General features: G+C 46.8%; 1 protein-coding gene across 1 annotated transcript in view; it reads right to left on the bottom strand.

Moving 5' to 3' along the window:
• LOC306779968 (protocadherin Fat 3-like) overlaps positions 1-20,675 on the bottom strand; it is a 188,389-nt gene that overhangs the window by 84,327 nt on the left and 83,387 nt on the right. The gene's annotated exons all lie outside the window — the stretch shown is intronic.

Here is a 20,675-nt window from a genome sequence, read left to right on the forward strand (position 1 = left end):
ATCCAGACATGGCTTGGAGAGAGTAAGGGACTGTCTGTACTGTACGCACCCTTATCTCTATGCTTTTGCTCACAGTCAATCACTGCCAGCAGCTACGACCCATACAAGTCGGTCATGCCTTGTCATTTCAGGTCCAGTCCTTCCCTCCAGGTTACCTCATTCCCTTCACCTAACTTTCCCCACAGTTGCTTTCACTCTCGGCCAGATTGTCTCGTGTTTTTCTCCTAGTTTTCCAGCTTTCATTTCTGTATTCTTCTTTTGGATTCCTCTTGCCTGCCCCTTTGGAGTTGTTTGCTACACAGACTGATTACCTGGTTTGACACTTTGCTTGTCTTTGATCTAAATTTTGACGTAAACCCCTGAACTTGAGTTTATGTGTTGTTGTGCTTTTGAGTTCAAGTCGGCCTCCAGTTGTCACATTACAAGCGATTGAACTTAGGACATTGAAAGTAGTAAAATGTTAATACAATGAAATGGAATGAAATTATTCATAATGATCAACATACGTTGATAACACAAAATAGATATAAAAATGGTAATATATCAATTGTAAATAATAATACTACAAAACGCTACATAAAAGCCAGACTAAATAGATGGGGTTTTATTTTACGTAGGATCAAACTACCGATCTTTTGATTGGAAGATGACCAGGTCTACCTCTGATCCACAACTGGAAGGTTGGAAATCAGCGGCATGGAGTCTAATGACTATGAGTGGGTTATTACTCTCTTCAAATAGCATTTCTTTCCATGTGGAATCCTCATGGGCTTTCCCATGAATGCTGCAGGCTAATGCTAACACACACACACACGGACAATGCTTCATTGTTTTTGGCCTGTGTTTCCCACTGGAAACATTAGAATGTTCAAGGTTAGCTGTAATGAATTCAGAGTTGTCCTGTGCTGTGTTCTCTCTGGCTCAGTGTTCATTCGTCTCTGCCTCCCTCTGGCCCGCTGACTGCACTACAATTACCAGCTTTGCACCATGCTACATCACCGCTTCTAACATCCTGCTCTCCAATTAGAGTGTGGAATTAACTACAAATGCCACAGGAGCGCTAGACATAAAACACACTGGAGAGCAGGGAGCAACCATCTGCATGGCTGTCCAATGAACTTCCTCTCAGCACAGAGCACAAACACTGCTGCAGCAAAACCACTGAAGGCTGAGCAAATATGGTGAGTATGTAACAGTCATGTCATTCATATCCACAAACACTGGCTGTCTGTGTTTGACTTTGTCTTCATTACAAACAAGCACACTGCATTTCAAATGCAGATCAATCAATATCACTCTGTATTTCGGATGATATTAACATTATTGATAAGTATCCCAGAACACCAACAGCTCAACAGCTCTTTCTACAAGTAATGTCATGTGGAAATAACATTGGTTATAATGTAATGAATGTAATTTAATAATAAACACATGGTAAAGCTGTGAGATGAAGCATGCCTGTATTATGAACATGAAGCTAATTATATTTTTGAGAAATTCTCTCAAAAATAGTCATTTGGGATTTCTGTACTGTTATTTATTGGTCAAAATATGTGGAGACAGCATAAATCTGTGATCTATCAAAAATAAACCGTTTCATCCAGTTGTAAAATCCATCTCGTCAGGTTTCAATTTATGCGTTTGTGTCTGGACCAACCAGTGTCCTGTGAGGAGCTACTGGCAGCTAGGGGCGTGGCTTAGGTGTGTGTGACAGAGAGGCAACTGTTTGTTCTAAACCAATGATTCTTAACCATAGGGCCACGGCCCATGATTGGGCCGCAAAAAACTTTCAGTTTTGCACCTGTGGGCCGCGAGGGCCGCGGGACCGCATAGGTTGTCAATTGAAGACACCAGAGATATTACTGTTATCCATGAGACGCTCAGTTACAATATAGCTTCCCACCACCTGGTGGCGGTAATGCGTCAGTCAGTTGTTTAACAAGCTGCAATAAGCAGAAGAAGACACTCAGCTAGCCGCTAGCCTGTAGCGAAAGTTATGGATACGTTTTTAAAAAGAAAAAATGAAGACGACAGCGGACAAAAGTCTAAATGTGTGCACAAGTACAATCCTGACTTTCTTAAGTACGGCTTTGTGAACGGAGGCAACGAGGCAGAGCCGAGTGCTCAGTGTGTGGAATGTGGGCTAATGCTATCAAACGAAGCACTGAAGCCTTCAGAAATAAAGCGACACCTGGCGACGAAACATCCAACACTCGTGGGAAAGTCTGTTGGGCTTCTTGTTGTGTATGCATGTTTACATACACATGACAATAAATGTCTTTGTGATCATCACATTGTATCATCTCATTTATTTAACAAGGGTTTTGCCTGTTCAACTCCGCGAGGACACCGGCATCCTCGATCCCCTCCCCTTCCGTTCCTACGGCTTGTTTGCGCAAATACGTCACAAAACATGGCCGTGCTTGCTATCCCAGCATGCCCAAAATCCTCATCTTTGCAAAGAAATCATCGATTTTCTTTCATTTCTTATGGTTTCTCCACAAAAGGAGCCCAAACACACACTGTCCAAAGTCGCCATAACCGCTGCAAGTCGTATCTTGCAGCATTTCAACGGAAAAAGACACATTACAGACCCGACAACGTGCTAGCGGATGTTACCATGGAGCTACTGCCTTCAGAAAACGCTAGTACTTATAGTACAAACCGTATCTTCCTCTTCTATAAGCCGTCAACCAACGTTTGCGTAACTGAGCTATTCTCATACTCGATCGTGCGCTCGGTCGCAGCCATTACGCACAGCAAGTCCTCTACTCACACACCACGTCTTCGACCATATATACGTAGTTTTTGCAATTTGCAAAGGCTAAAAATAAAAGGAAAATAATATAATATGAAAATATAAAGGGAGACACACCTTTAGTGTGTCAGAATATCATTTGGTTACCATGTGTCCATTTGGGTCTCCAAATATCCTTTTAGAGCTCCGCCTGGATCTCTTCATGGAAGAAACTCTGTAGAATGGTTATACTTTGTCCAATTCTTCAAATTTGAGGCAGTTGTTCACTGATAGTGTAGTTACAGCGTACAAAGCAGCAATTGTCCTTATTCCTTTCACGGTTGAAAGCGGAAAGAAATGACGGCCAGGTGAACGGCTTCCAGTCGATAAACCACGGCCCCTCTCCGGCGCTACGAGATTTTGCGGCGTTTGGTGTGAACACGACCGGCGGAGCGTTGGACGCGATTTTGCGGCGCGTCAAAAAATCGACGCGTTTGGTGTGAACGCAGCATAAGTGTACACATGTGTGTGTGTGTGTGTACAGCTGTAGTAAACAGCGACGTGTGTGGCTTGCTAGACACAGTGAATACAGCTCAATAAAATCCATGGAGCTCCTCTGGACAATATTATGAACCAGACATGACGCCCCCTCTCCGGCGCATCCAGCGCGATTTGTGCGATTCACACATGAACACAAATGGTCCCCGGCGTTCTGACCGGCGTTGCAATGGACGCGAATATGCGGCGCGATGAATTCGCGACGCGTTTGGCGTGAACGCAGTATAAGGCTTTCAGGTGTAACCATCACAGACTATTTTCCTGTGGAACTGTGCTATCGGTCGATACTAACTTAGAGTTGAGGCTCAACTCATGCAAACTGGTATTACCCAGGTAAATAGATCCATACCTATGGGATCCATGTACAAAGTGGATTGGTTGTTGATTGAATGATGACACATTAAAATTATTTTAGTTTTTAACTCAGACTTTCTTCTTTACCTAAAGCTACCTAAAGACGCTAAACCAGTGATGTTGCCATAGAATTCCTGAGATGTGTATGCTGCAGACCTGCAATAGTTGAAGTGAGCAAATTTTGCATTGGAGATGACCAGCTCAAGACATATCACTTCATCCTGTAAAGGTAGCTTTGAAGCAGAAGTCCATCAAAATGACACATTGAGACCAATAAATGAGACGAGCTCCGCCTCCTTAACCCCTTATTCCTGCTGCAGTAAGGTGTGAGGTGCCGGAGCCTGACTGGCCTGAAGGCGGCTGGGTATCTGGGGAAGTGCATTTCAACCAGCCAGGCAAAGTGAGTCTCAGGCTTAATTGGGAATTAGGAGAAGATGAATTAAGGCAGTGATTAACATTTGCACTAATCCAAGGGAGAGGAGGCCCCTTGTAATTCATTAGGCAGGCACTCACTGTCTTTTATTGCTGCCTGCTGCATGGCAACTAAAGCATCCAATGTATCGATGTGTGTGTGTGTGTGTGTGTGTGTGTGTGTGTGTGTGTGTGAGTGTGTGTGTGTGAGAGAGAGAGAGCCTTCAGAATGCATAGACTACTAGAATTGTTTCTGTAATCAGCCTTTAATAATGTCCAAATGAGTACCAGCCAAGCACATCCACTAAAAGTGTTTCTTCTGCTTCACTATTGAGGCGACTGTGGCTAAGTGGAGAGCAGGGTCGTCCTTCACTCAAAGGATCGGCGGTTCGATCCCCGGCTCCGCTGGTCGCATGTCGACGTGTCCTTGGGCAAGACACGGGCAAAATTGCCCATAGCTGTGCTGTGGCAAACCAGGAGAAAAGCCGAGCCGACACAGCACAGGAGGCGGATCCCCAAGCTCAGGTTGGGGGAGGTGATAGAGGGAGTATACTATCCGGTGCAGGTGCTGCAGCCACTCGGCTCGTGGCAATGGTCACACCTGCAGCCCATCAGCTAATTACAATGAGCATATATTCCCAGGGCTGTGAAGCAGCAGCGGCAGACAGACTGGGCAGAAGAATACGAGGATCTCCTGAACCTCTGGAGAGGAGCTTCAGCAGACCGGAGCTAATTAAGCGGACTCACCCCTCTGCTCTGCCCAACCAGGACGGAGGAATCATCTCACACTGGGTGTAGACTGAAGGCCAAAGACCCAGACCGGGAGGAATCTTTTGTTGAGTTTGACCCTATCCCGCTTTACCCTACCCTGTCTATTAAAGGACACTTTATGTTACATGACTACTGTCTCTGAGTCTCCTGTTTTATCTCTGAATCTTGCCTCCACGTCCCCCGGGTTTCCACAGTGCCTACGGAGTGTGTGAATGTTAGTTAGTCCTGATAGTGGGCATGGTACCCTACCATCAGTGTATGAATGGATGAATAAGTCATGTGAAAGTGCTTCGATTGCTTGGAATAACTAGAAAAGCTAGTTAGTAATTGGACAAGTACAGTCCAATTACTATTCCTCCACAGCTTTTAATGTACATGACTGTGATGTAGTGATGAAGCCAACAGTACATGTTCACAAATGTCACTATCTGTATATATGTTACAAAGACTCCTGTTGATGCATCAAACCCAAAGTCAGCCACTCACTGCAATAATGCAGTATTCATGTTTGCTTATTATATGGTTTGACACTAGCATAAAATAATGCATTAACAATACACACGGCTGATGGTGCTGATGTAAAGAATGTGTGGTTTGTAGGGCTACAACATGCAAATACCAGTTTGATCTTTGAAGAAGATGTACACAATAGTGATTTCAAGTGGATTACATTGTCGTTCTCATCGGCCTTTCTTTACAAATGACTGGACAAAGGACTTCCCTTGAGGACACCTTGTTTAGAGGGTCACCTGACTGGTTAACTTGCTTCACCTGCAGCAAAAATGTGATGTTGAAAACCCTCTACTGCCCAAATCTTCTGAACTCTGAACACAGTGAGGACAGATTCTCAGGGTGAGGAGGACCCTGCCTAAAGTAACACTCCTTAACTGGTGGTCTATAAGTGAAGAAAAAACAGTTGATGAATAGAATAAAAAAACACAGGACATGTTTGTCTGTCCTTTGTGCCAAGGTGGTGAGCACTTCCAGGAAATGAACCTTATTTTGAGTGGTTGACGATCTACAAGTGGGGGTTTCCAGCTTGTGTGGGGTGTATCTTGAATGTCACCCATCTTTTCTAGCTTTCCAGTTGTAGTGCCCACTTGCTGCTCCAAAATTTTGGATAGATCATTGTTGATGGTTTCCCACTCTCTTTTCAACAGCTTTGGGCCACTTCACACCAGGTTTGTGCCCTTTGATCTTTTACTCCATTGGAGGTCTCTGTGGTTGGGTGGGCCACTCCACCGACATTTCTGTGCTTGTATTTCCCTCCTCAGTGACAGGGGTGCTGATGCTCTGCGAACTTTGGTTTGTGTCCCGTCGCTGTGCTTCATTCGACTGATTTGACTGGTTGCTTCGTAAGAAGTACTGGTCAATGCGAGGCCCATGTCTCTGCTCTCTCAAACACTTTTTCCTCCCTTGGTGGATCTTCAGGCCTAATGCTGATGTTACTTTCTCCCAACCACTAATGCACACCTGAAGCTTGTGTCCTGCTGCTGTTTCATGCGTCGTGCTCTCTTTGTGCGTTGTCGTTTCCGTTCCTAGGTCTGTTACCGTGTTGTCAGTATGTGAGCCATCTTGCGCCCCCGCTCTCGCAGGCTCTAGGGGTATGTTCCTTTGTTTCCTTGTCGTAGCATTTAGCGGGTGTCTCCAACTAACTGAATCAGCGTTGGGGACTGCTGCCATGGGTAGCTAGCCCATGACGGCCCCATTGGGGTCTGTTCCCTCCAGTCAAATTGTCCAAATCAAATTGAACATGCAGGTCTTAAAGATAAATACATTTTAAACTTTCTTCCACGCCAACATTCAAAATCATCAAACATCAAATTATGACAGGTGAATTACAGAATCCATCTTTGCTTTCACCTTTTAATAACCTTAGCGATTCAGCGGACTTGTAAGATAACTGTCCTTCACCACAGGAATTGTTGTTCATCACTATACTCTGCTGACCAGGTCAAACTAAGCCTTTTCTTCTGAACATTTCAACCTCACCACACTGTTTCCCTGTCAGGATTAAAACAATCCCCAGTAGAGACAGGAAATGAAGAGTGACTGGGTAAGTGAAAGAGCACAAAGAAAGTGACCTTTGCAATGTTAGGCATCTATTTTAATGTATTGTTGTAGATTAGGAGATTGTGTGGTAGAGTGAGGGGCGGAGTCGCCTATCTTGATGATGTGGAGGTCCTCGTTAGTGGCAAGCTATATAAGGCTGCCATGATTACATCTAGTCTGTCGCTGCCAGGACCACATGCTGCCCGTGGTCCCTGGAAAAGTTATGCCATGTATTTGTTTGTTGTTTTTGTTGGTGAAATAAACACCTGGTTGGGCACACGTACTCTCTGTGTCCTCCTCCTACTTCCAAAGTCCGGCCGCTGCGGGCCAGCCTAACAAGATCTGAATAAGAGTGAGACAGCATGTTGACTTGGTCTGAAATCAGCATATTCAACTTCAGAGATTACTGCATCAGTCCACAGAACTTGAGTCTAAGAGACTGAAAAGCATACAAACACTCAATACAATAACACTGCCTTCTACCACACCAAGGAGTCTTAGTGGTGACCAACATGACTGAGAGTCTCCTTGGTGTGATAGAAGGCCTTGTGAAGTGTGGTTTATACTTGACGTTGTGAAGCCGGTGCGAGAAAATTCCCTGGGCAAAGTGATCGAGGCACTTGGTGGTGGACCGCTGATTTTATTTAACTAGACGCATGCTCTTCACATGTGACTGTCACAAATAGTTCACTGATAAAGGCACTATTAAGACGTCTGAGGATATTACAAAGATGATTTTGTACAGGGGAGTGACCGGTAAGAAATTGTCCTGGGGATGTCAGAGTCAGTTGGGGTCCCGGGCTTTGTTGATGAGCCCGACCAAAAACAAAGGGTTGATATGGAGACAGAAGTCAGCTGGCCGTAAAGTGAGTTGCTGAGCCGGTAGCCGAAGTAGAGATGAATCAACATCCCTTTTTTATCATTCAGTAGATGACCAAATGTACACGATATGATGATCGTCAACTTCAAAATGGTAGTATACCGTTACAACCCTAACAAGGAAGTGAACCACTCTGATGATCCTGCTATGTCGAAGTGAATGGGAATGTCCATTGGACTCCTATTCCAACTCTATGTCCTCAACAGTCATGCTATACTTCTTGTTGTGTGTTGTGGACTGAAAGGTCATTCAGGATAAATATTCAGGCTGTAGAGGGATTGCTTCAGCCTGTTTCACTCTCTCCCTACCACAGTCAGCTTTTTATTTATGCTACCTCATTCATCATTCATCATTCAGGAAAGGCCAGAGGAGAGGGGCAGCGGAGGAGATAGAGAGGAAAAGAAAGAAAGGAGAAAGACAGCAGCTCCAGCATTAAACTTCAACAAACTGCAGGTCCTGCATCAGAGGTCAGAAGGTCCGACATGTCAGATTGTGAGAAGACTATTAGTGAGAAAAGAGCAGCAGGGAGCCCTTATCAGACTCTTATTAAACTGGCCGGTCTAAGGGCTATAATGAGTCCTCGGCTAGTCCTTAAGCCACAAGCAGGGATTAGCACCTGAGACCCTACAGGTAAAACCCTCATTAGTCCACTATCCTTACAGCGATTAAGTGTTGGGAAAAGGGGCAGTCTCTATCAGTATGAGGGAGAGGAACACAGCAGGTGAGTGAAGTTAAAGGTGGGTACATGAAATACACCTTCTCTTGGTGCTCTGCAAAAATGGAGAGTGCCAATAACGAAGAAAGAACAATAAAACTCAGCCAACTCAACAAAGGGATGGAGGAAAAGGGCACGCCAGGTAATGAAAGGCATGATCTACCATAATGACCCTGTGAGTTTTAAGAAGCTTCTACAGATGGGTCCAAATGTGAGGCGGCGGTAGCTCTGTTCATGGGAACTTGGCTAGAATCTTTTTTGACCTCCATCTCTACTTTCTGAAGAGACATGCCCTGATTGGTTTATATGATTTATAGATTTATATATATTATATATATATTTATATTTATAGATTTTATATTATATTGGTTTAATGTTAATTATCTGTTGCCATGATTATTTGCAGTGTAGTTTGTGTGTGTGTGTGGGGGGGCTAAAATGTCAGACATCAAATAATGACAGGTGAATTATTATTATATTATATTATTACAGAAGAACATGAAAGAGTAATGCAGAGATGAACGCATAATATGTTCTAACAGGTATGAACATGTAACGCAGGGATGAATACGTTAATGTGCTGTAACACAGCGATAAACGCGTTAATATGTTTTTACACTGGGATGAACATGAAGATGTAACAGAGGGATGAACACATAAATATGTTGTAACAGGGATAAAGGGGTACAAAGGAAACAAAATGAATGTTTTGGGTGTTTAGGTTAGTTTTTAAATTATTGATTGTTCAATGTAAAGCCAAGATCATTTTCCATTGCTGGTCTGAAATAATATGTGTTGTAATTGCTATGTTAAGGAAACAGACATCGCTCCGATCTGGGTTTGTCACTTTCTAGTAGAATGTACTTCTTGCGAAATTGAAAGAGGTGAGACACAAGCAGAGAAAGTAAACACTCTCAACTCAACTCTTTGTCCATGTTGACCTGTTGTTTTGATGCATTCGTTATCATATACATTTACACAACAATAAATCCATCAGTAGAATATGTCATTCTACAGTGCTGCTCTGTGCTGAAATATTTTGCCAAAATATTTCCCTCATTCGTTAATAGATTCCAATGGCTTCTACTTTTCAGTTTTTCCTTCACAGTTGCTGCGTGAAACTCTAATAATCATTGTTGGCAAGCTGGCCTTATTCTTTTTTTAGTGCTCCGATGATGTGAAGTGTCAATAAATCATATGTTTTTGTCCATTCTTTCAGGTCCCCTTGTCTGTCCCATCTAAAAATAAATCAATAAAAATGTATTATTGCAGTTCCCAGTGCTTTCTGATGACATGAGTGCTTGAGCAACAATTCTACCGCAACTCAGCGACAATGTAGCTGCCTGGCTGTTTCTTAGCTTTGTCACTTGTAGTGCAAACACAGCATGAAATGACCGAGACAAAGTCACACTTGTGGAGAAAGAGACAAGAGACGCAATGAGGATGGATGAAGGCAGAATGTGGCTGCAGTGTGTGTGCTAACACTGACAGAGATGGAGAGCTACAGAGAGAACATTTAAGGGGGATGGAGAAGAGAAATGAGCCTTTGTCCTGCATTTGATCCCTCTGTTTTAGAGCACAGATACAACTGGCTGGGTGCATTGATTATTCAGAGTGCAGAAAGTACAAGTGTTTTACAATTTCCATTAGTGGAATCACAGAACCTCATCTAGAAATATTAAGTAAAACTGGTTTCATTTTCTGTTTTGATCCTGAGGCTTCCTTGCAGAAACCAATACCTGGCTCCTTTCCAGCTGAAGTGACAGTCAGCTTTAAATGATGATGGTAAAGCACAGCTGTCCACATGTAGGGCCCTGGGCAGGGACTGGGACCTGCATATCCAACAAATATCCAACAAATCCATCGCAAGACCAACCTAAAGCTGGCTCAAAGTTTGCTGCAACACAACACAACTTCATCTGGCAAGATGTAGCATGGACTAAACCAATTACAACTACCAACAGTCATACCTTCAAGGACCTTAATGTATTGTCACATAATGTCAAATAACGACAAATAAAGGCTAAACTACCGTGGAATCCGCACCAAAACGGTGGCAGCTTGCAACAGTCCCTCTACTAGCAGCCGCTGCCACGATTTGAGTTTCCGCAAATTGCGCAACTGTAATGCTAGCAGCCTCGTGGGGAGGGGGGAGCTGTTCTCATGCGATTGGTTGAAAATAAGAACGTTGAAAAAAACGCATTTGCGAATCCAGCTATGTCAGGGGAGTCTCATAAAACCCACAAACAAATGTGAAGTGATCCACATAAATGTAGAAATACAAATGCAGAAATATATTTGTGATTTTTTTTTTACATTTATATAAATCGTAATTATGTGTGCATTGGAATGTATTTGTGAATTGTTCTGCGTGCATTTGTAAATCGACTATCTTTGTGAATTGTTCTGCGTGCATTTGTAAATCGACTATTATCCATATTGGATAACCCGGACCACCCTCTCCACCACCTCCTGCAGGGACAGCGGAGCACCTTCTCCTGATCCAGCTCCGCTGTCACAAGGAGATACAGGAGAACATTCCTGCCCTCTGCTATCAGACTTCATAAGAAATCACCTCTGACCAAATCATTGACACGACTATAACACCGTTACACTGTTTGTTGTTTGGTTAAATCTTTGCACTACTATTTGCATCCTAAACAAGATGGCCTCACTATGCAGGAAGGAGGTAATATGAAAGTCACTGTGCTTGCTTTCTTTTCATCAAACTACCTATGTAATCCATCTTAGATATAACATGTATATATATGATGTGTGTATATGATGCTGTCCCAGAAACATGAGGACAGGAGATGCTATAACTAAATATTATGAAGTGCATAGATTTTTTTCCTGATCTCCATCAGTGGGGCCAAAGATCTGCCCTTTTGTTTTGTGGACAGTAAAATGGAATTCATATCGCGTCTTTCTGGTCGTGTGACCACTCAAAGCACTGCCGCCCATTCACATTCACCCACGCTGCCATACGAGGTGCCAGCTGCCCATCAGGATGTAATCTAATCATTCTGATGGACACACTAATGGCACAGCCTTCGGGAGTAATGTGGGGTTCAATGTCTTACTCAAGGCCACGAGGACATGCTGGAGGAGACACTGGAGGACCCAGGGATTGAACTGCCCATCTTCTGATTAGAGGATGACCCGCTCTACCTCTGAGTCACAGCGGGAAGCTCCCAGCTACTAAAAATATGTGCTTCATTGGATCTCATACATAATGAGTTTACATGTCCAGAGGGTACATCATTTGTGTGTGTGCATTAGAGGAAGAGAGGACAGTCAGTGAGACACGCATCTTTGACTGATTAGTTGTCCTGCTAGTGAAGTGAGGACACAGTGTTGTAGGGCAGGAGTATTGATGCTAAAGTCTGAATGTACCTCTGTGTGTGTGTGTGTAGGTGTGTGTTGGCTGCCCCAGGTTATCATTACCAATGCTATTTTTCTCCTGCAGGAAACCTAGCCTTCATTCTACTCTTTGCGAGTGTGTGTGTGTGTGTGTGTGTGTGTGTGTGTGTGTGTGTGTGTGTGTGTGTGTGTGTGTGTGTGTGTGTGTGTGTGGAGCTAGAAGCCCAACCCTGTTCTCCACAGGCTAGCCACAAGCAGGCCAACCTCAGCCCAAAAGAGGCAGGATATGCAGCCAACATAAAGAAGCATTGGTAAAAATTAAACACAAAACGAAGCCACTTCCTGGTTAAATATATATTATTCGATATATCTGACAATGAAATCAACACTGAAGTCAAATATGAAACCTTATTTAAGAAATCAAAGCAGTGCACTTAATTGACTGCCTTGGACCCGGATTACTGCTGGATTATTCTTCTGGTTATGTAGATCGCCGTACTCATAGGAAGTAAATGCACATGGGTTATTGGGTTATGGACGTCAAGTTGTTGGATGCATCTTCTTTTTATGCAGGAGATCGATTAATGTTCACCATTTTCTGAACCAGAACCATATCTTTCTCCAACATTCGATAGATATTATATTACTGTAGTTACCATACACAGATATTGTTGAAAGACAGAATATTAAAAACACTCACACTGAGCAGAATCAGGGTTGCTATGTCCATTTATAGTTCAGCAATGCAGATTGCAGAGGCTCTTCATAAGCACTGAGATCAAGTGAATCCACTTTGACTCAATTTGACGCAACCATTCCATTACCTACAGCGGTATACATTTTACATACAGTCCACACCATTAGCAATTAGATATTAAATCTGATGCCCCTTTTGGCAGGACAACATGATTTGTCTTCTAAAATTAATATCGATATTGTCAGGATCCAGGATCCCTGTCTGTTGTGGTGTACCATGTGCTCTGTTTGTCCTCTGCCTTCAGACACCTCCCAGGGCCGCACCCTTAATCGTGCACGGCTGAGGACACGCAAGCTGATCACCTCCTGCAGCCTGACACACCAGACTCAGGGCCCCTTAATGAGTATCCTGCCACTATATAAGCTCTGGCCCTGCAGTCTGGGAGTGTCAGGTCGTACCGTCTTTAACCGGCTGAAACCCCGTGGCATCCTCTGCCCTCCTTGTGTCTGTGGATTACACTCCGCCGCTCTGCCCTCCTTGTGTCTGTGGATTACACTCCGCCGCTCTGCCCTCCTTGTGTTTGTGGATGCGCTCCGCCGCTCTGCTCTCGTTGTGGTCTACGGATTACACTCTGTCGACTCCAGTATCGAGCCACGGGACTTCACGCCGTCAACTCACCAGCCCTCCAGTGTCGAGCCACGGGACTCACACCGACGATCTGTCGCTCTACCCGCCTGGGGTTAGACGGACTACAATCGCCGTCAAGCTGCCAGGCCTCCGGTGTCGAGCCACGGGACTCACACCGTCGATCTGCCACTCGGGTGTCGGACCACGGGCTCCACACCTGCACCCACCTGTCTATAAATAAAACCTGTTGAACATTCACACTCTGTCTCCTGTGGTCTTGCTTTTGGGTCCTATCTGTGAACTCCCGTGACAGAACGACCTGACCCCATAATGGACCCAGCAACCACAGGAGCAGCTACGCTGGCCGGACATAGCACGCAGCTGGAGGCACCCCAGTAGATGCTCATGGAGATGCGTCAAGCCCTGCAATCCATGGCAGGTGAGGTCTCTGGGGTTGGCCGCATCTTGCAGGGACTGGTTCGGACAGGCCAGCTTCAGCCGGCTCCAGCACCGGACCCATCACCTGCACTCCCCTCTCCAGTCCTCGCCCCGCCGGTTCGGGAGTCCCCCGTGCCACCTCCAGGTCCCTATGATGGAACACTGGGGAAGTGTCAGGGCTTCCTGTTGCTATGCCAACGGGTGTTTGACCGACAGCCCCTGACTTTCGCCTCAGACAGGTCCAAGGTGTCTTACGTGGTCTGCTTACTGCGGGGAAGGGCTTTGGACTGGGCCATGTACACAGTGAGCAGCGACCAGCCTAATACTGTGGGGTATGTGGACTTTGTGACTGCTCTGATGAGGGTTTTTGACCCTCTGGGGGAGGCGGATTATATGGCCAAGCACCTTCTCAGCCGGAGACTGAGCCATGCAAGGGTAGCGGAACACTCAGTGGCCCGGTCGACTCCGGCTCCCCGTAGTCAGACTGCATTGCAGCCAGCTCCTGTTCCTGTCACCTCTTCGCCGCAGCTAGCTCCGGTTCCTACCGCCTCTGCGGCACAGCTTTCGCCAGTCCCGGCCGCCGCCGTCTCCATACCGCGGCGACCTCCAGTCCCGGCCGCCGCTGTCTCCATACCGTGGCGACCTCCAGTCCCGGCCGCCGCCGTCGCAGTGCAGCAGCGACCTCCAGCTCCCGCGGCTGCCGTCCCAGAGCAGCAGCGACCTCCAGCTCCCGCCGCTGCCGTCCCAGATCAGCAGCGACCTCCAACTCCCGCCGCTGCCGTCCCAGAGCAGCGACCGCCAGTTCCCGCCGCTGCCGTCCCGGAGCAGCAGCGACCTCCAGTTCCCGCCGCTGTCATCCCGGAGCAGCAGCGACCTCCAGTTCCCGCCGCTGTCATCCCGGAGCAGCAGCGACCTCCAGTTCCCGCCGCTGTCATCCCAGAGCAGCAGCGACCTCCAGTTCCGGCTGTCGTCTCGGCGCCGCAGCTAGCTCCAGTTCCTGCCGCCGCAGCGCCAGCTCCAGTTCCCGCCGCTGTCATCCCAGAGCAGCAGCGACCTCCAGTTTCGGCTGTCGTCTCGGAGCCGCAGCTCTCCCCGGACCTCGCGGCCGCGGAGCCAGAGCCGCTCCCAGTTCCTGCCGCCGCAGCTCCAGTTCCTGCCGCCGCGGCTCCAGTTCCTGCCGCCGCGGCTCCAGTTCCTGCCGCCGCGGCTCCAGTTCCTGCCGCCGCGGCGCCAGTTCCTGCCGCCGCGGCGCCAGTTCCTGCCGCCGCAGCGCCAGTTCCTGCCGCCGCAGCGCCAGTTCCTGCCGCCGCAGCGCCAGCTCCAGTTCCTGCCGCCGCAGCGCCAGCTCCAGTTCCTGCCGCCGCCGCCTCTACGCCAGTTCCTGCCGCCGCAGCGCCAGCTCCAGTTGCTGCCGCCTCTACGCCGCAGCCCGCTCCAGTTCCTGCCGCCGCAGCGCCAGCTCCAGTTGCTGCCGCCTCTACGCCGCAGTCCGCTCCAGTTCCTGCCGCCGCAGCGCCAGCTCCAGTTCCTGCCGCTGCAGCGCCAGCTCCAGTTCCTGCCGCTGCCGCCTCTACGCCAGTTCCTGCTGCTGCCGCCTCTACGCCGCAGCCCGCTTCAGTTCCTGCCGCCTCAGCGCCGCAGCCCGCTCCAGGTCCTGCCGCCTCAGCACCGCAGTCCACTCCAGTTCCTGTCGCCGCCTCAGCGCCGCAGCTATCCCCGGACCTGGCCGCCGCCGCCTCCGTGCCGCAGGCTCTCCCAGACCCGGCCGCCGTCCCAGAGGCGCAACGACCTCCAGTTGCCGTCCCTGAGCGGCAGCAACCTCCAGTGCCCGCTGCCGTCTCTGAGCAGCAGCGACCTCCAGTGCCCGCTGCCGTCTCGGAGCAGCAGCGACCTCCAGTGCCCGCTGCCGTCGCGGAGCAGCAGAGACCTCCAGTACCTGCCACTGCTGCACCAGCATCCTATTCTCCAGAACCCTTCCGCCCGCCCGGCCGTCCGCCGGAGCACCCGTGTCCGGAGCCCTTTCGCCCGCCCGGCCGTCCGCCGGAGCACCCGTGTCCGGAGCCCTTCTGCCCTCCCGGCCGTCCGCCGGAGCACCGGTGGCCGACGCTCTTCGGCGGTCCCGTGGCCGGTCAGATCCTGTCACCCCTCCTCCGGACCCCCGCCGCCCACCCTAGTCGGCCTTGTAGCTGTGGGGACATCCCTCCTCCGGACCCCCTCCACCCGCCCTGTGTGGTGTCTTGTGTTACGTCTGGAATCCGTTCCTTAAGGGGGGGGTACTGTCAGGATCCAGGATCCCTGTCTGTTGTGGTGTACCATGTGCTCTGTTTGTCCTCTGCCTTCAGACACCTCCCAGGGCCGCACCCTTAATCGTGCACGGCTGAGGACACTCAAGCTGATCACCTCCTGCAGCCTGACACACCAGACTCAGGGCCCCTTAATGAGTATCCTGCCACTATATAAGCTCTGGCCCTGCAGTCTGGGAGTGTCAGGTCGTACCGTCTTTAACCGGCTGAAACCCCGTGGCATCCTCTGCCCTCCTTGTGTCTGTGGATTACACTCCGCCGCTCTGCCCTCCTTGTGTCTGTGGATTACACTCCGCCGCTCTGCCCTCCTTGTGTTTGTGGATGCGCTCCGCCGCTCTGCTCTCGTTGTGGTCTACGGATTACACTCTGTCGACTCCAGTATCGAGCCACGGGACTTCACGCCGTCAACTCACCAGCCCTCCAGTGTCGAGCCACGGGACTCACACCGACGATCTGTCGCTCTACCCGCCTGGGGTTAGACGGACTACAATCGCCGTCAAGCTGCCAGGCCTCCGGTGTCGAGCCACGGGACTCACACCGTCGATCTGCCACTCGGGTGTCGGACCACGGGCTCCACACCTGCACCCACCTGTCTATAAATAAAACCTGTTGAACATTCACACTCTGTCTCCTGTGGTCTTGCTTTTGGGTCCTATCTGTGAACTCCCGTGACAGATATTCATGTGAGTTTCCTGATCTGTCACCATAAAAGGTATGGTTTAGGTTGGATTAAGAACAAAAACAAAAAACTTGATAAGGGTTAGATGAAGATGTGGTTCTTTAAAGTTGGAGAACTATCATGGTCGTGGTTAAGAAAACAGTGTTGACTGTTTGTAGGACACTTTAAAAAAAACAGTGGTCACCCATGTCAAAGTCTGATGCTTTTTCATCCTATCCTCCTGATATCAATATATATCAAAATATGGTAAATGTATCCATTGTAAACTACTAAACAAGTGTTATGTGTTACGTTGCGGAACGTTAGTGAGTGTCCTGCTGATAGAGACTCTGGCCATGTCCACACTACTCCGTTTCCATTTGTTTTGCTGCGTTGACACTGAGCATCCACATCATTTTCGAGCACCGAAAACAGAGGAGTTTGGAAACGCTCCCGGGGACGGATACATTCGAAAACTCTGGAGTTGCTTTGTTGTGTAGAGGGCGTCAACGCATAGATTTGGAAACGATCACGCGTTCGCTACTTGATTGGTTCTTAGCAGTCACAACGTGTCCTTCCCTGATTCGTCACGCCCCTATCACGTGAGCCTTTCCCGGAAAATCACAAACAACAGTCTTGATTATCGATCGACTACCAGGTTAATTCAACATGGACAACTGATTACAGGCGTTGCTGACCTTGTTGTCTTTACTAGCAGCTGTTGTTTAGCAGCTGTTGTTCAGTGAAAGTCTGCATTATTACAGAGGAAGCAGCTTTTATTGGAGCGATCAGTGAGCGGCGTGACCAGCGGTGTTATCAGCCCTACAGAGCGGCGGACGTCTGAAGTCACGGTTAGCGGCTTTGAGGAGGACGGACACAAAACGGGGGACTTTCCTTTTCTTATTATTGTTATTATTTTTTAACTATCGTGAAGTCCACACACAAACTATAAAGGTACAAAACATGGATTGCTCTCCAGTATGAGAGAGACTTCAGCCACCAGCAGAGCTACGAGTGAGAACAGAAACAATGAAACCAACGGAATGAGTGAGAGAATTGTGTTGACCACATTTATGGACCCATAATCGAGCAAACTAAGTGTTAATATTAAAGTAAATTTGATGTGTGAGAGAGAGAGCAAGACCCGTAGGGTCCACGAAGTGTGTCTGTTTGAGTTTATAGAGGAAGATTTTAGAGAAGATCTTAAGTATCAAACACAACCTTTCATTATTAAAGACTACTTTATTACTCTGTCGTATTATTTCAACTAAGCAACCAATCTACTTCCTGTCTACACCGGCACCCACCCGCATGCCCAGTGTACGTGAAGAGTCACGTGATATTCATTTTCAGCCGTGTTAGTCTGGACGGAGATCATCTCGAAAACTATGCTGAAATGCCCGTGTGGACGTTGAAGATGTTTTGAAGGCAATCACTGCTTCTCTCAAGATTTTTTTCCTTGAATTTAAAAGTAAATGAATATTGGCATTAATATTAAAATCTGCCAAAAGCCCATGTTGGTTTGTTCCTGGTCAGTAAGCAAAACGGCACCCAAATATCACAAATTCATGATGATTCCCAGCTGCTTACTATACACACACTCACACTCACACACACACACACACACACACGTGTTCTAGCAGTGGTGGAATGTAACTAAGTACATTTAGGCTACTCAAGTACTGTATTTGAGTGCAAATTTGAGGTAGCATTTCTATTTCATGTCACTTTATATTTTTTGTCCACTGCATCTCAGAGAGACATTAAAGTGATTCACATATTAATACATCAGTGATATAGGCCTACCATGAATATAATATTTAAAATGGGTCATTCTGTATATTGAGTATACGTTTACCTTTGGTACTTTTAGTAGAATTTGATTCCAATCATTTCGTTTTTATTTAAGTTTATTTAGGTCTAGTAAATAATGTAGTCATAGACACATTGATTGTATATATATATATGAATGGTGATAAAACAACAAAAAAAGTAAAAAGCAAGGTAAAAAAATATGGGTTCTGCGTATCCTGGCAAGTCTGATGGGTTGCCGGCGGTGCTGCAGGTGCGCCGGGAGCAGAGGGCTCCATTCCCCACTTGCACAGAAAAATATTTTTGGTTCATTATGAAACTGTGGCAGGACAAAATAGACTGGCTGGCGCCATTCCGTCTTTATTTAAAAATGGATTTATGAAGATTTATTCTCAACAGACATTAGAGACACTGATATCACTGAGTATCCATTGATAGCAACTAAGCCAACAAAGATACATTCTTCATTGGCGCTATTGATAACATGACTAAATTGATGTTTACAATGTTTTTTTTTAAACAATCCTTTTCCAGCAGATTGTTTTAAACAAGTGTAAGGGAAGCACTGGAATGCTGTGAAAAGATCCCAGCTCAGTCATTTTTGTATTAGTATTTACGTGATGTCAGTCAGTAAGTGTGTGCATGTGTGTGTGTGTGTTTGCCCATGCCTATCTGCCTCTATGTTAACTCTTCGCTTCACATTTAAGGCTCCACAATGCTGGTTTTGTTGGAAAACCTCCCCGCCTGTTAGAAATGAATCACTGTAGAATTGGGAGCCATGAATTCTCCTTCACCTCCTCCTCCTTTCTGTCTCTCTCCCAAAACACAGCAGTTCCCAGGGAGAAGTGACACTGTGATTAAGAGTCTTGATGTGAAGAGCTTCCTGCTGAACAGAGTGGCAGGAGAACGACATGGAAAGGTTAGGCTTTCAAAGTAAGTGTGTGTATGTGGGAAGTAAAGGTGGGTGTCTAATGATAAGCCAGCTACTGGCAGACTACAACACATCTATATTAACACACAACAGCATTAAACCGCCCACCGCCTCATTATTTTAGGTTCTGAAACAGCAGAGAACAAAACACCTACACTGAGACACTACACACATGCAAAGTGCTAAATACACACTTAATAAAGAGAGCCGCCGCTCTTTCGCTCTAAAGTCAGGACAGCAGAGTCACTCCCTATTTTCCCAGCGTTTACTCCACCCCCCCTGCCCCATGACAAAAGTAAAATGTGTAATGTAGAGGCAATAACATAGCACTTCAAATTGCTGCAGAATGCCGTGATTTTCAACCTGCTGCAGTCACGGTGTGCTTTATTAAAACAAAAATGACGATGTCTGCAGTACAGTCAGCTCACACAGAAACTTGATATATACTTGCTGGCCAATAAGAACATTTTGCCAACTAAGACTTTTTTTTAAACGGTAAAACCTCACCTCCGTATCCATCAGTCCTCAGGACTATGGTATCTGTTGGACTTTAAAAGGAAACCTAAAATGCAAGGACATTTATTTAAAATTCCTATTCATAGAATACTGATGTGACAATATTAAATAAACCCTTGTGAGTTTAAGGTGTGTGTGTTTGCTTGACAGCTGTCTCAGCCTGTCATGGTGGTTTTCACTTGTTTGCTCCACCCTTTCCACGAGGCCCCGTCCCTAAAACCAAATTAAGACATTCTCATTACAATAAATGTTCAAAATTATGGTTTGCAGAGCTGGTCAGTGTGTGTGTGTGTGTGTGTGTGTAATAATTGAAGTTGTCATTGTGTTTTGTCGTGTTTCTCAGCAGCTTGAGGCTGATTTATGGGGGTTGCCAAGGCTCCGCTAACAAGGGTCATGAATCCTCGCCTCCACTCTGTTCATCACCTTGGGACAACCTCACCGTGTTAACGACTGTGTGTGTGTGTGTGTGTGTGTGTGTGTAAGAGTGTGTATCTGCGTTCCTGTTTGTTTGATATATAATGAGTCAAAATGTTGTATTGACCACTGTTGTCCTTTCGTGTGGGACAGGTGATGTATTCAGACTACAGCAAATATTCTAATATAGCATAACATAGGATACGTTGCCAATTCAACATATTATGATTTTTTTTTCCTCCATTGCGATTATAATGCGTTCAACTGTCTGTTAAATTCAGCGAATACCTCCTCACGGTCCACTAGCTGTCCATTCTGTGTGTGCTCGGGGAAAAAAGCCCCATTCATACACAGCCCTGGCTCTGTGAACAGGACATCACGTCGCACAAACCAACAATAGACATTTGCAGTCTGTCTATACAACTGATTATCACTTAT

Source organism: Melanostigma gelatinosum (genome assembly GCF_949748355.1).
Source record: "Melanostigma gelatinosum genome assembly, chromosome: 7".
NCBI classification, from domain to species: Eukaryota; Metazoa; Chordata; class Actinopteri; order Perciformes; family Zoarcidae; genus Melanostigma; species Melanostigma gelatinosum.